Source organism: Rhineura floridana, chromosome 6 (assembly GCF_030035675.1).
Source record: "Rhineura floridana isolate rRhiFlo1 chromosome 6, rRhiFlo1.hap2, whole genome shotgun sequence".
In the NCBI taxonomy this organism is placed as follows: domain Eukaryota; kingdom Metazoa; phylum Chordata; class Lepidosauria; order Squamata; family Rhineuridae; genus Rhineura; species Rhineura floridana.
Window position 1 is genome coordinate 59,592,077 of NC_084485.1, and position 14,008 is coordinate 59,606,084.

Here is a 14,008-nt window from a genome sequence, read left to right on the forward strand (position 1 = left end):
GAACCAGATATGATCTTAAACAAAAGTTTGAAGCTGATTAAGATCCCAGCTTGTTGTGAACTTTGTAACCCTATTTTCATGGTTTGGACATAATAGTAAACTTTGGTTAATTGAAGATGTCTGTGATTAACTGTGGCACTATGAGAAGGGAAGAGAGAAGTGGCTGCACATACAGACACAAGTCTAATAAGCCAAGACATGATCATCCAGACACAACCATAGTGTCATTGCCAGCCTGTCATTCGAAACATTCTATCATTTGCTTGACAAACCATGAGCCAGAAGTGAACAGGAATAAATATATCAACATAGGAGTAGTCACAGTTCAGGCTGTAAGACTTTGCCCATTCATATTTTAAAAAATACAGGAGCCAGGTCTCTCATTTATATAAAACTTGTATCTCTCTTTTTGGTTAAATTATGTCTCTTATTGATAAGTCAGCAGATGCCTGGGCCAGACTCTATCCAGATTTAAACAGCATCATTTTAGATGGACTGCACAGCTTGAAAAACAATTATTGCCATAGCTCAAGGATCCCAAGTGGAGATGAGGATGTACGTTTATTTATTGCTTATGTTTACTAATGTGACACACTCTGCCAAGGAACGACTTATTTAATACTTATAGATGAATTCAGAATTCTTTCTGTAAATGCAAAGACCCGCCATGAATTTTACAGCTGGAAATGTTTTACATATAAATAAAATATATTTTAAAAAAGAAAAAAAAATTCTGGTCAAACTGTAATGCATTATATTACAGACCCAATACACAGTAAATGTGTAGTAGCTGAATAACTCCAAACATCTTCAGAGCACTCAGTCAATTGTCAGCTTTAGGATATAGGTGAGTGATCCATTTCATGTTAAATAAATATAGGCAGATAAAGTTAAATGGCTTGCTGAAGGATATGCTGGCTGCACTTGTGCTGAAATTTCAGGAATGGAGTAGTTAGCAAAAGACAGTATGGTCCAGGAAAAAAGATTATTTAACTGACTTGGGAGACCTGGGTTCAAATTTCTCCTGAACCATGGGTTGCCTTGCATGATCTGCTTTCACTCTCAGTTCAACAGCTGCAAAACAAGAGCAGTTATCTTCTTTAGACTGTTGCAAACTGCCTTGCAGTTTTTAAGCATTGTATTTTAAGCAATATATTAAATGATGCATTCAAAAAAAACTGAAGGACTAGGACAAGAGTGGGCAGAAGGTAGATTAGGATCTACTGAAAGATCTCTAGGTAGCCTACAGTGATTTCCAGCTCCCAGGTGCTTAACAATAGCAATCACAAAACAGCTTTTTCTGTTTAACTTATGCAGCTGAAATGGGGAACAAACAAACAAAGAGTGGACTGATGTGAAAGGACAGTGAACTCTGTTCAGTTCTGCTACTGAAGACAAAATTCCTAGGCTCAGAATGTTCTCAGAGTTTCCAGTTATTTTTACTAAGTGTCTTTTGCACTTGGCTGGTAAATCTTGGGGGTTCTGATAAAAAACAAAGTAGATTCAACAAGCCTAAGGACTGCTCACTCTGGGGTAAGGAGAGGGAGGACAAAAAATAAGTTGTGGGGTGAATGGACAGTCACAAAAATGTAGGTTACAAATCAGAAGGGGGCTGAACTACTAGGAATATAATGTTTTAGAACAATTTCACTAGATCAGCTTGGAGGAACAAAATAACCACAGTGAATTCAAGACAAAAAAAGGGCATGTTTTAATTAAATAAGGATATTGTATTGTTTTTTGTTTCCTGATGTGCACTCGTTCTCTTTCTCCCCACACACATTCACACACTTACTTCCTCCAAGGCATCAGAACCTATTCTAACCGATCACAAGATGTTGGGTGGCATGTTTGCGGCCTATTGCCGAAATAAAACACAAACACCATTCATTGGGTTAAATCATGGGCCACTTTATTAAACGGAATCAATTAGAATAATGAACCTGCAGAGGGGAAATCAAGTGCGGGAGCATTCTGATGATCCAGGCAAAGCCTGCTTGCCGCCATAGGGCGACCAAACCTTGCCTGAGCCCGGGGCTGCCCTGTGCCAGACCCCCAGCTCAGACCACACCCAGAAGATGTGTAGGGGGTCCAACCCGCATCACCGCCCCCCGGAGCCGTGAAACTCCGAGCGGATGAGGCACGTTGGCCCCAAAGGCGGCCCGTGTTCTGCCCCCCAGGCCATATAGCCCTGAGCTGCAGGCCCCCGGACCGCCAATCGCCCCCAAAGGTGCCTAAAGGTGTCACCTAGCTGCCCTTTCCCTTTAAACCTTTTCCCGCACTTCTTTGCCACAAAAGGGGGACAAGCCTCTGCTTAGTCTCCCTTTACCCCACACCCGATAAGAATCTCGTGCAGACCCCTCTGCAGGTCCATCTGGAAGATGCCATCGTTGCCCCACGAACTGCATGTCCACGCATGCCTGCTACTGAGGGCCTTGCCCTCCATGTCTGACCACAGCAGACGACCCAAGGCTACCGAGGCCTCAACTGCATGTCCTCACATGCCTGCCACTGAGGGCCTTGCCCTCCATGTCTGACCACAGCAGACGACCCAAGGCTACCGAGGCCTCAACTGCATGTCCTCACATGCCTGCCACTGAGTGCCTTGCCCTTCCTGTCTGACCACAGCAGACGAACAGATGCTATTGTGGCCTCAACTGCATGTCCTCACATGTCTTGCCCTTCAGTAACCAAGGTAATTCCCACCCAGGGGAATGACCACCACCTGCAGAACTTTCCGCCCTGAACCCTGCTGGAACAACATGGGTAGGAGACCATTCCAGTGCATACTCTGTCGACCCAGCCACCAAACTGTGGCCCACCATCCGAGGCCCAGCTGTGAACCAATGTGCGTTTGCGGCCCCAAGGCCAGCCTATGAGATCATGCCATGGCTGCAGAGTAGGCTGCGCGTCTGCTCCATCCCCATCCAGCAACCTGCCAAAACAGAAACAATCGTGAACAGTTGGGTCGCGGACCTTCAGACTCACCCCCAGGGTGAATGTATTCCATGCGCCCCCTACTTCCACCTCCTGATGGCGTGCACCTGCATATACCAAAACCAAATGGACCGTCCCAGGTAGGCAATTCCACTGCCGGGTAGGCAACCCCCATTCCGGAGGAGCATGTCCCTCAAACCCCCATGGGTCTGCTCCCAGGCACTCCAACACTAGACTGAAACTTTATAAGGGAAGATCCCTCCCCCTGAATATCAGGCAACCAGGCCTGTAGCTTCAGGCCAAAAACACTATGACGCCGTCATGGGGAAATGTCCAGTCCAGGGGGAGGGTAAAATAATGTGGACTAACTCTTGCACCCCTGGTCTGCCTGGAAGTCTGACCTGGCCCCCAAACACCCTCGCCCCCCATCCGGAAGGCTCCGAATTAAGTGTGAGGGCCGCTACATGCAACTGCTGAGCTTTGAAGCATGATGGTCTCAGGGCGCCTCCCTGATCAACCATCCCTGGCGGGTCAGGTGAACATGGAGGATGAGGATAAGGGGTATGGGGGTGTGCATGGGCCAGCTGGCCAGCACATGACATCTCAAGACATCTGAATGGTCCTAAAGGCCCCCTGCCAGCCTACCTTGCGACACACTGACAGACAAGCTACACTCCTACCATCTGTGATGAATTCCAGCACGTGATTCATAGGAATAGGCCACACTTTGCATAGCCCCTGCCAGCTCCTAACTCCCAGGAATCTCCTCCTGCCCTCTAATAGCTGGTGAGCATGCTGGGGCAGCAGATAGGCATATGGCCATCTCTGACTCCCTTCCCCCATCTCCCAGTATGCGGTATGGGACTAGCTGAGTCGGTCCTTCCTGTAACTGAAACACCATTGACGCGCCGCAGGAAAGGAGGGGGCCACACCACAGGTTGGCGCACAAGGCAGCCAAAAACTTTGAACTTGTGGTAAAGCTGTGAAATCCCTGTTATGGCACCATCACCCCCACCGTAGAAGGCCCCCAACACCTGAAGGGGAGGAAGCAAACACCTTCCCCAGCCCCTGAAAACTGCAGGATCCTGATCTGCAACAGTTCAAGCTTTTCCAGGGGAGCCTGCAGCCCTGGGTCCAAAAGTCAGTCTTCATACCCTGGAAGGTGAACACTGGGGCAGGATCTTCCCTTTCCCCAGCTGCCAAAGGAACCCCCCAGTTCATAGCTACGCTATAAACTGTGCCATCAGGTGCTAATATGCACCCAAAGTCTGCCCTACCCGTAAACTGTAAATCATGAAAGTAGTGCCCCACTGCTTCTGAGCCCTCTCGTCTCCAAGAAGGGGCTGAAGTGCTCCATGCAAGAATACAGCAGCCCCTAGGTAATGCTCTGCTGCATAGTTGACTTAACAGGCAAAACTCAGCAGCTCAAAATCCACCGTGTGTAACGGCCGGCAATGCAGGCAGATTAGCTGCCACACTTGCCCATAAGGCATCACTGAGTGACCCCACTTGTACGACGGATGGTGAATCAGGTAGACTTTGCCCACTGCCACTTTGGGCACTATACGGGGGGGACGCTGAGAGAGCAGAGGTAGGGCATGATGGGAAGGGGCCAATAACCCTGCCCAACTGTATGTCTTCATCAATTGTCCCCTGGACCAGTGCGTCCATAGGATCCGGAAAACCGCATAATAAAGAAAAACCACATCATAAAATGAGTCCCCCCATAACTGGGCAGTCTGCAAGCAAGGTCCATAGCCCTCGAGCGTAGCCGGGAAGGGACACTTTTTCCGAGCAGCCTCTGCTGGGGGCTGCCCTGGCCCCACATATCCTTCTGGCTTGTTGTTGTGCCTTTAATAGCAGGTTCGTATTCAGCAGTTATTAGATGGCATGGAGTTAAGCAATGTCATCTTCTAATGTCTGCAGATGAAATGACCCTTAAAAGCACAGGACTAGAGACCTGTAAAAAGGTGGGCACCTTATCTACAGACCAGTTTGTAAACTAGCTAAAGTGAAGATGCAAGCAAATGTGCAGCCTGCACGTGATTAATTCCATTATGTTTAAATAATTTACTCAGAGAAATATGAATTGGACCAATTCTATGCATACTTACTTATGAGAAAATCCCGAGTGTCTCGTTACTTCTTCCCCTGGAAGGGTGCATGTGATTGCACACATACAGCAGAATCCTATGTGTGTTTACTCAGAATATCACAGATTAAATGGGTTTTAGGACAGAGGTTTATGGGACTTAACTGATGGAAAGGTTCATATATTTTTACCTGGGTTTGAAGAACGTATTTGGGGGGGGGGGAGAAGCTTAACAGTGAAAAAAGGGGGGATGAGTTCCCTTTGCATTTTGGAGTTGAGGTAGTTTTGGAGGTGAGGTTGCAGCACTAACTGGGGTCCCTACTGGCTCCTGCCGCCTCCCTTCTGTCTCCAGCTGCCCCCCACCCTCCTCAAAAAGCCCCTGCTCTTTGTAATTACATTGCATTGCTCCAATCCAAATGGCCGCTATGTTATGACAGAGCATCTTTCTAGGTTATTCTGCAAAAGAAGTGGCGGCCACAGGCAGCAGGAGGCTGAAATTTAAAGGAGGATTAAATTTAAAAGAGGATTAGACAAATTCATGGAGGACAGGGCTATCAATGGCTACTAGCCATGATGGCTGTGCTCTGCCACCCTAGTCAGAGGCAGCATGCTTCTGAAAACCAGCTGCCGGAAGCCTCAGGAGAGGAGAGTGTTCCTGCACTCGGGTCCTGCTTGCGGGCTTCCCCCAGGCACCTGGTTGGCCACTGTGAGAACAGGATGCTGGACTAGATGGGCCACTGGCCTGATCCAGCAGGTTCTTCTTATGTTCTTAACCCATGGCTGCTAAGCTCTGGAGGAAACCAGGTTAGGGAAGGCTGACTTATAATCATAAGATCACCTAGCTTTTCATTTTCGTAAACTGTTGTGATACCTCAGTTTGGTTCTTCAGCTGAATCCCTTTTTAAACAGTATTGTCACCCATTGTATCACATTGATTCACCATTCTGTGCAGTGAATTAAATAGGAATTAAATGATTGACAACAAAAATAAGCAGCTGTTTTTAAACAAAAACAAAAACACTCAACTAAATTGTACTGAATGGTTTTGATGTTCAAACAAAAAATCAACCACCTGAATTCCCACTATCCAGGGATCTGCAGTTCTGACTCATTTAAACTTCAGATGCATTTTCCATCTCCACTGCATATTAACATATCCTCCTGCTAGGATACTTTGAAAAATATGGATTAAATGCTAGCTTGCTCTTTATAGTTCCATGGGTAGATCAGGATAATGAAGCAGCTGCCTTTTTATGAACAGCCACAGAGAATCAACAGGACTAATCAAGTAGTTTGGGGGCCAAAATCTTTATTAACCTCGTTGCCATGCTTGAAATTCTCACTGATGCACAGGATGGTGCTTTCAAGATAAACCAAGAAGCCAACCAAGTAATTAAAAAGAAGCTGGTAAATGTCCCTGGCTGGCACTCATTGCCTGATCAACAATCAAACAACAAAGCACTAGTTTAGATCTTATTTTACCGAGTGCAAGGGCTGAAAAAGACCTCTTGATGGCAACTGGGAAGATAAACCAAGAAGCCAACCAAGTAATTAAAAAGAAGCTGGTAAAGGTCCCTGGCTGGCACTCATTGCATGATTAACAATCAAACAACAAAGCACTAATTTAGATCTTATTCTACCGAGTGCAACTGAGAAGAATAGCATAAGCAGGCTGATCCTTTCTATGCTACTTAGAAGTAATTCTCCCCGTATTCAGTGGGCCTTATTTATTCTCTAAGTGTGCTTAGGAATGCAACCATAAATCTTCCTTACACCACCTCGCCGCGGCTGAAAGTCCTCCCGCGCCTCGCCGCCTCTGGAAGTCCTCACGTGTCTCGTCGCAGCCGCAAGGCCGGCCCATCGCGGCCATAAGGCCCCCCGCATCCCGCCGCCCCCGCAAGGCCGGCTCACCAAAGGCCCCGCTGCGGCCGGAAGGCCTCGCCCGCGCCGGGAGGCTCCCCGCGCCGCGCAGCAGCCGCCGCCACAAAGCCTCAGCCGCCAAAGGCCGGCTCACCAAAGGCCCTGCCGCGGCCAGAAGGCCTCGCCCGCACCGGGAGGCTCCCCGCGCCGCGCAGCAGCCACCGCCACAAAGCCTCAGCCGCCAAAATTCAAAGGAGGGCGGGAGGCTGGTGGAGTGGCCTTAAATGGCCTTCAGCCGCCCCGCCTCCTTCCTGTGTGTCACGATGGCGCGCCGGCATGCCGCGTGCACACACGCCCACCCAATGGCGGCCAGGGCTTTGGCTGTGGCCGCAAACACGCCCCTTTGCCCGGAAGTACCGGGCACGGAACGGGAATCTATGTTCAATAAAAATGCCCTCCTTGGGCTGTTGCTGGAGTTTGGCTCATGATCATTATGAAAAGTTTGACTGATGCCCACATTTGATGCTGTAAAGGAATTTCTCCACACATCAAAATTGGCAGCAATTACGGACTATTTTTGCTTTCCTTGTACTGTGGACTACTAGTCTTGTCTGAATGGGCCATCTGAAGCTATCTGCCCTGTCAGCAACTTTCCTGTGACAAGAAGATAGACTAGTATTTTGGTTCCTTCCAGCTGGGTGACTTTATAACCTGCTGTATTACCAGAAAGCCAAGCTGCTGAACAATCTGAGTGACAATAATTTACATGCAACTTGTATAGCCCTCTCTGGTTACCAAGCAGATGTACAAATGCAGACTGGCATACCACCAATGTGTATTCATAATACCCAAGCACCAGACCTGTAAACGGTATCAAGTTTTTAATCAGCCAATATCCATCAACCTGCAATTCTTTCGCCTGCCATCCTCATGAGTGGGTACACGGGTAACATATTACAAACTGTGTAAAGGCAATTTGACTTTGCTCACATTCCTTACCTTTTACTCACTGGTAATCCAGCAACAAGATGCATTCGATGCATCTGTTTATGCAGAGGATGCAGGAAGATATAGTGCTTGATCATTATGAAATATCCATTCCACCCATCCACATTTAAGTAAGAAAATGCCAAAATACTGAAAAATTTTGTAGCATAGCAAGATAATGGCAGAAAGCACGTTATTTAAAAACATACTAACTGGGGAGGGGGGCAGAAACTTTATAACACATGTGACTCTCTCTTGCTGCCTCAATACACACTTCATCATAAACTGAAAGGTGTCGTAGTTCAGTGACAGAGTCCATGCCTTGCATGCAGAGGTCCCAGGCTCAACCCCAGACATTTCCAGTCAGAGCAGATACACTTGGTCCATCTAGTACAGTACTTAGGCCACTACAAATGTAGATATATTATAAAAAGCACTCCATACCTTGGAATATAAGATTTTTCATCAGTATTGACAGCACCTGCTAGAGGTCTTCCCAAACTCCCTCTAAGGGACTAGAAAGGAAAAGAAAATTCCAATTAAGTATTTTTAACTTTTTTAAAAAAACTCATCATGAGCAAAATCTCATTCTTATTTTACAGATTTTGACGGCCAAACCTCATTCAAGAAACTTGAAATATGACATTTCTTCCCTCCCGCTACTAAATGACAAAATGCTCTTCAGTACCAACTACACAGGAGTGCAGAGAGCTGGATTCATCTTTTAGTATATCAGGCTATGTGGAACTCACAAGTAAATGTAAGTTTTGGAATCTGGCATTTGTGTGACCTTATTAAACTCAGCAAGCAAAAGTTTTGAAAATTGGAAGTAATATGTATTGAATCAACAAGACTCAAAAGGGCAATGCCACTATATAATTTCTGAACATGAACTACTGTCATCAGAATATTTGCAGCCTCAACATTCTCCAGTCTATAAAACTTTAAAGTAGTATGCAACACCTAAATCTAAGAGTTTCTTCCTATCAAATGCATCACACTTCCTCAGATCATGGAGAATAAAGGCATAGTTAGCTTAAACAATTTAATGCTATCCATAGAAGCCTACCACCTCCTTGTTTTGTTTTTTGAAAATTTGAATAAAAATTAATTATAAAAAAAGAAGCCTCCCACCTCCCACTGTACATTCTTACATTATATTATGCTAACTGCTGAACTAGCAAACTTTGTCTAAAAACTGCCATGCTATATTGAATGGCTAGTACTAGAAAACTGACTTGCTGCATGAGCTGTTTGATAAGCTTTCTGTTAATTCCCTACGCATTTTCCAAGCATTTTTATTTTATCCAGTCCTGCTTCATAGGGATACACAAGAGATATACTATACATTACTATACATCCATCGCTACTTAGCCAGATTTTCTAGGGCAGCCTTTCCCAACTAGTGGGCCACCAGATGTTGTTGGACCACAACTCCCATCAGCCTCAGCCAGCATTCCCAATGGTCAGGAAAGATGGGAATTGTGGTCCAACATCTGGTGGCCCACTAGCTGGGAAAGGATGTTCTAGGGAGAAAGCAATTAGCACATACTAGCTAAAGAAAAGCCAATAGTGAATTGATGAAAAGCAAACTACTAGAGTCTCTACAACATCTCAATGCAACTTCCGATCACCATAAAGCTGCAGTGTAAGCTTGCAGCCACGCCAGTTGCCTTTACATGGAATATGCTGCTTACACAAAAGACATACTACTTAGTTATTTTTGTTGATGGGACAGAGGGTTCCCAAGTGGTACCATTTATACCAGTTTCCCCTGTGATGCTTGGAATTACAGTAGCAACACAAACTGGGGCACCAAGTTGTATGTGAAACCAAAACACCAGTGCTGAAAAGCACACAACTGGAAAAATAATATATGCACAAATTACAGTAGTGCAGTTCATGCAGTGCCATCCCACAATTTTACTTTAGCTTCACTAATATTTAAAAGTCTTTTTAGGGCAAAAAGAGACACTGCTGTGTCCTTTATTGCCACACAATGTGTTGTATTCAACTAAGTGCTATGCAGAGTAGACCCAATGAAATTAATGAACCTAAGTTAGCCTTGTCCATTAACTGCAATGGGCCTATCCTGAGTAGGACTAGTACTGAATACCACCCAATTTGCTTCCTTGCTATAGTCTCTGCTTCCAACTTTCTTCAACTGTTTTCTCAGTTCCTATATATATATTTATCGTAATCTGTGCATTCTTCCCATCTGCATTAAATGTGAAGTCCTGCAAGAAAGCTTTCTATCTAGACAACTGGCTAATTATTTGCTTGTTTCTAAAACCATCTCCTATTTTAAATGTAACAAATTTTATTCTGCTGTGCAAGAGACAAAGAAACTAGTGCTTTAGCATTCTTTCTTAGACCACAAGAGCACTGAAGTGCTCATGAGCTAAAATTAGTAGGTTTTACACACAGCCTGAAAGCCAGCACAGAATGTCTCCACTGAGAGATGACAGCCCATGATGACAGCCAGGATCTGGCTTCAGGCCCAAGACGGTCTTTCAGGGACCAAGTTGGGGAAGAGAGAGTTCATCCCAAGTGGGCTTCATCTCAGGCAGCCACGGACCAGCTAGTTTTATCTTGGGTGAAACAGGAAAGGCTAGAGACCCTTTGAATATGCAACAATTCCTTCTCCGGACAATTTCTGGAATTGAATGTAGCACTTCCAAAAGCAGGCTAGAAGCAGGCTGCCCACCCCCCAGAATACCTGAATAAACAGGTACGAGGACAATGTCTTTATTTTGGATGTATCTGTTCTCCACTACTGTGAAGCACTAATAGTGTATGGGGTGCCATACATAGGAACATAGGAAGCTGCCTTATACAGAGTCAGACCATCGGTCCATATAGCTCAGTATTGTCTATACTGACTGGCGGTGGTTCTCCAGATTTTCATACAGGAGTTTCTCTCAGCCCTATCTGGAGATGCTTGGGATTGAACCTGAGACCTTCTGCATGCAAAGCAAATGCTCTGCCAGTGAGCGATGGCCCTTCCCTGGCATGGCTGTTGAGCTGGGGTTGCAATCTATATGAACTGGACAAGAATGATGAGGAAAGTGCAACAAGAGACAGAAGTGGTGATGTTTGGATAATCAATCATTATAGTAAGCATGGAAGCAGGAATGATGTTCACTCCCAGCCCTGCTCTGACCAATTCCCTTGTTCTTCTCGCTGCTGTCACTTGTGACACAAAGGAAGAGCTTTGTGTCCTTTGGTAAAGCATAACAGCTTTGCCTCAAAAGTTTGCTGACTTCACCTTGACAGCAATTCCAGTGTGCACGCCAATTCAGTACCATTCATCCTGCTCAGATAAATAGAAAAGGTTTGCCTCTAATGCTCCTTTGCGGTGGGGGAAGGAGAAGAGGGAGCTATGCGTTCTGTTTTCATTATCGTAAGATGTGTGTCCCAAGATGGAGAACAACAAATGCCATTGACCTTGTTTGACTGTAAGATAGTCCATCCTTCACCCTCTCACTCTCACCCACACGCACACACCATTAGAAACCCAGTTACTCTTGTGCATAGACTACTATATAGAAGAAAGGGAAAACAGTATTTAGCAATGAGACACATATTCTCACCAGGGCTGTGGAGTCGGAGTCATAAGCAATTTTGGGTGGAGTCGGAGTCAGTAGAAATGTACCAACTCCGACTTCAAAATAAATTTTGATTGACAATTTTTAAAAAATATAAATTCAAAATGTCAAAGAAGCTTCCCATGAAGTCAGCTGTAGTTCAGCATTTCACCATAACTCAAGATGGAAAACATTTTGTGTGTCAGTGTATGACACAGGACCCAGATGAAGACAAATGCTGTGATGCCAAGATCAGCGCATATTCAGGCAGCGATAAAAATGCTCCTATGAGAGCTTCCAATTTAAAAATACATTTACAGCCCTTTCCAGGGCTGTGGAGTTGGAAGCAATTTTGGGTGGAGTCGGAATCGGACAGTAGAAAAATAGAGGAGTCGGAGTCTAAGGTTTGGCGTACCGACTCCACAGCCCTGGTTCTCACCACATCTAACAAATTCATGTACTTTAAAAGGATCCTTCTTTGGTATGTTTTCTATTTTTGAAACACAATTAAATTCTTCTTCCATGCCATGGCCAAGCCATGGCCAACAGCTACACATTTGCATCATTCCATGTACACACCATTTACAGGCTGTGAGCCAGCAGCATAAAATTGAACTTATATGCATATCCCACTGAAAAAAACAGCCTGGGAACAGCAGTGTTTTGCATTGTATATATCCTAGCTAGAATAAGATTTGCCACTGCATCAAACATGCTACCTTTCCCAATTCAAAGGCAGGATATAATACTAGGTAAGGGTTATATCCTATGTAACATCACATGTGCTGCATGTAGAAGGTTCTATATTCACTCTACAATCTCCCATCCAATCCATTTTTAGTAGCAGGGTTGTCTACTTCTGGTCCATGTCACTTTCATATGTTTTACCTATAGTTCTGTTAAATGTCCTCTCAAAATATGTATTTCAAAACTATTTTCTCTCAAATAATATTTCTGAGAAAATAAATACATATTCAAAGGCATATTTTTGTTATGTTCTGCCAAGAACTGAACTGCAGTGCAAAATCTAAATTCCAATGTGCCTATTAGTTAAAGGCGGATGAATCAGGCAATTTCATATAGAATTAGCAAACCATCCCCTGTACCTCCAATTATAAAATTGTCTCCCATGGTGACTTCCAAGAAGGCTTTAAGGTTTTTTTTAAGTCTCCAAGTGGAATTTGTATTAATGTACTACATTATATGCCCCAATCATTTGGGATGATGGGCGTCATAAACCTAAATAATATTGCTATTTATAACTTTTGACAGGTTATTACAGTTTCCAAAAAAACAGACAGTCTTAATGAAATATTCTCAAGATTAAAACAGACTTAACACAATAAGCAATTACATAAATGTATTACTATCATTTTTAATTGCAGGCGTGGTAGGACAATACAGAACTGATGAAGTGGGTGGATTAACCTTTTGGGGGCTCCACTGTGGTCCTGATATGGATTGCCCCTTATGCACTTGCTCTTTTCGCTTAATTTCACACAATATCTAACTGCCTGAAAGAAGTCACATCTAGTTCAGCAATTTGACTAATACATTTTCAACTAAACACAGAATAATTTACTATCAGAGTCTCCAGTAATGTGTAAGCTAGGTGTAACGTCCCACAAAGATTACTTACACCAATGTCATAAGTAGAGAAACCCCCATTTAAAGAATGGGAAATGTCAACTAGAGAGACAGTGTGGTATAGTGGTTAGAGTATCAGCCTAGGACCTGGGAGACCAAAATTAAAAATCCCCACTCATCCATGAAACTCATGGGTCACTTTGGGACAGTCACTATCTCTCAGCCTAGCCTACCTCATAGGGTTTTTGCAAGGATAAAATATGGGAGACATGGGGGAGAAGTGTGTATGGCACAAACTCTTGGGAGGAAAGGTGATATATAGAATGTGATAAACAGATTGATTGTTTAATTGATGCTTTTGAAAACCTCTTTTTCTTTCAGGAATCTTATGATATTTATTTCAGTGCTTTCCTTATTTCACACAAAAACCTTGCTGGCTTGCTCTTTTGATAATTTTATAAAGAAAGTGAGAGAGAAGGGCAGCTGAAATTGTTTGGCGATTCGTGTGCTTAAAGCCACAGAAAGAGAGACATGTAGAGCAGACTATAATATCTTGTTCCATTATCTGGTAGCATTTTACCTGCTCAGTATCTCTCAAAGTTGGTAGGAAATCTTTTGAAGCTCTTTACAAAGTGTAGGAACCGGTGGATAAACAGTTCTACAAGGACAAGCTTAGAAACTTGTGAAGGCTGTATGTCCTAAATGGCTCTTTCAGGAGTGGATGAAATGATAAACATGTTTATACCAAAATTAAGTGCTTCGGAGTTTAGCAAAGTGATTTTAGAGAGTAAAACAATTGGACATATGAGCTTACAAAAGGGAGAAAAAGGAAAATAAACATTTCAGTTTCTACCAGCAATTTCCTCAACAGCTCAGAACAGCAACTGAAACCCTTTCCTGGACTTTTACACAGCATAACCTTACACCTTTTGCAACAGTATTTGCAAACTGTACACTT

At 44.2% G+C, this 14,008-nt stretch overlaps 1 protein-coding gene across 4 annotated transcripts in view; it reads right to left on the reverse strand.

Annotated features, from left to right (window-relative positions):
* Positions 1–14,008, reverse strand: part of RAP1A (RAP1A, member of RAS oncogene family) — a 138,868-nt gene that overhangs the window by 52,454 nt on the left and 72,406 nt on the right. For 2 of the 4 annotated variants that reach the window (XM_061632025.1, XM_061632026.1), the window contains one exon: positions 8,321–8,391. The exons of the other annotated variants lie outside the window; for them this stretch is intronic. The gene's annotated coding sequence lies outside the window, so the exon portion shown is untranslated. The remainder of the gene's footprint in view (positions 1–8,320; positions 8,392–14,008) is intronic. 4 annotated transcript variants of the gene reach the window in all.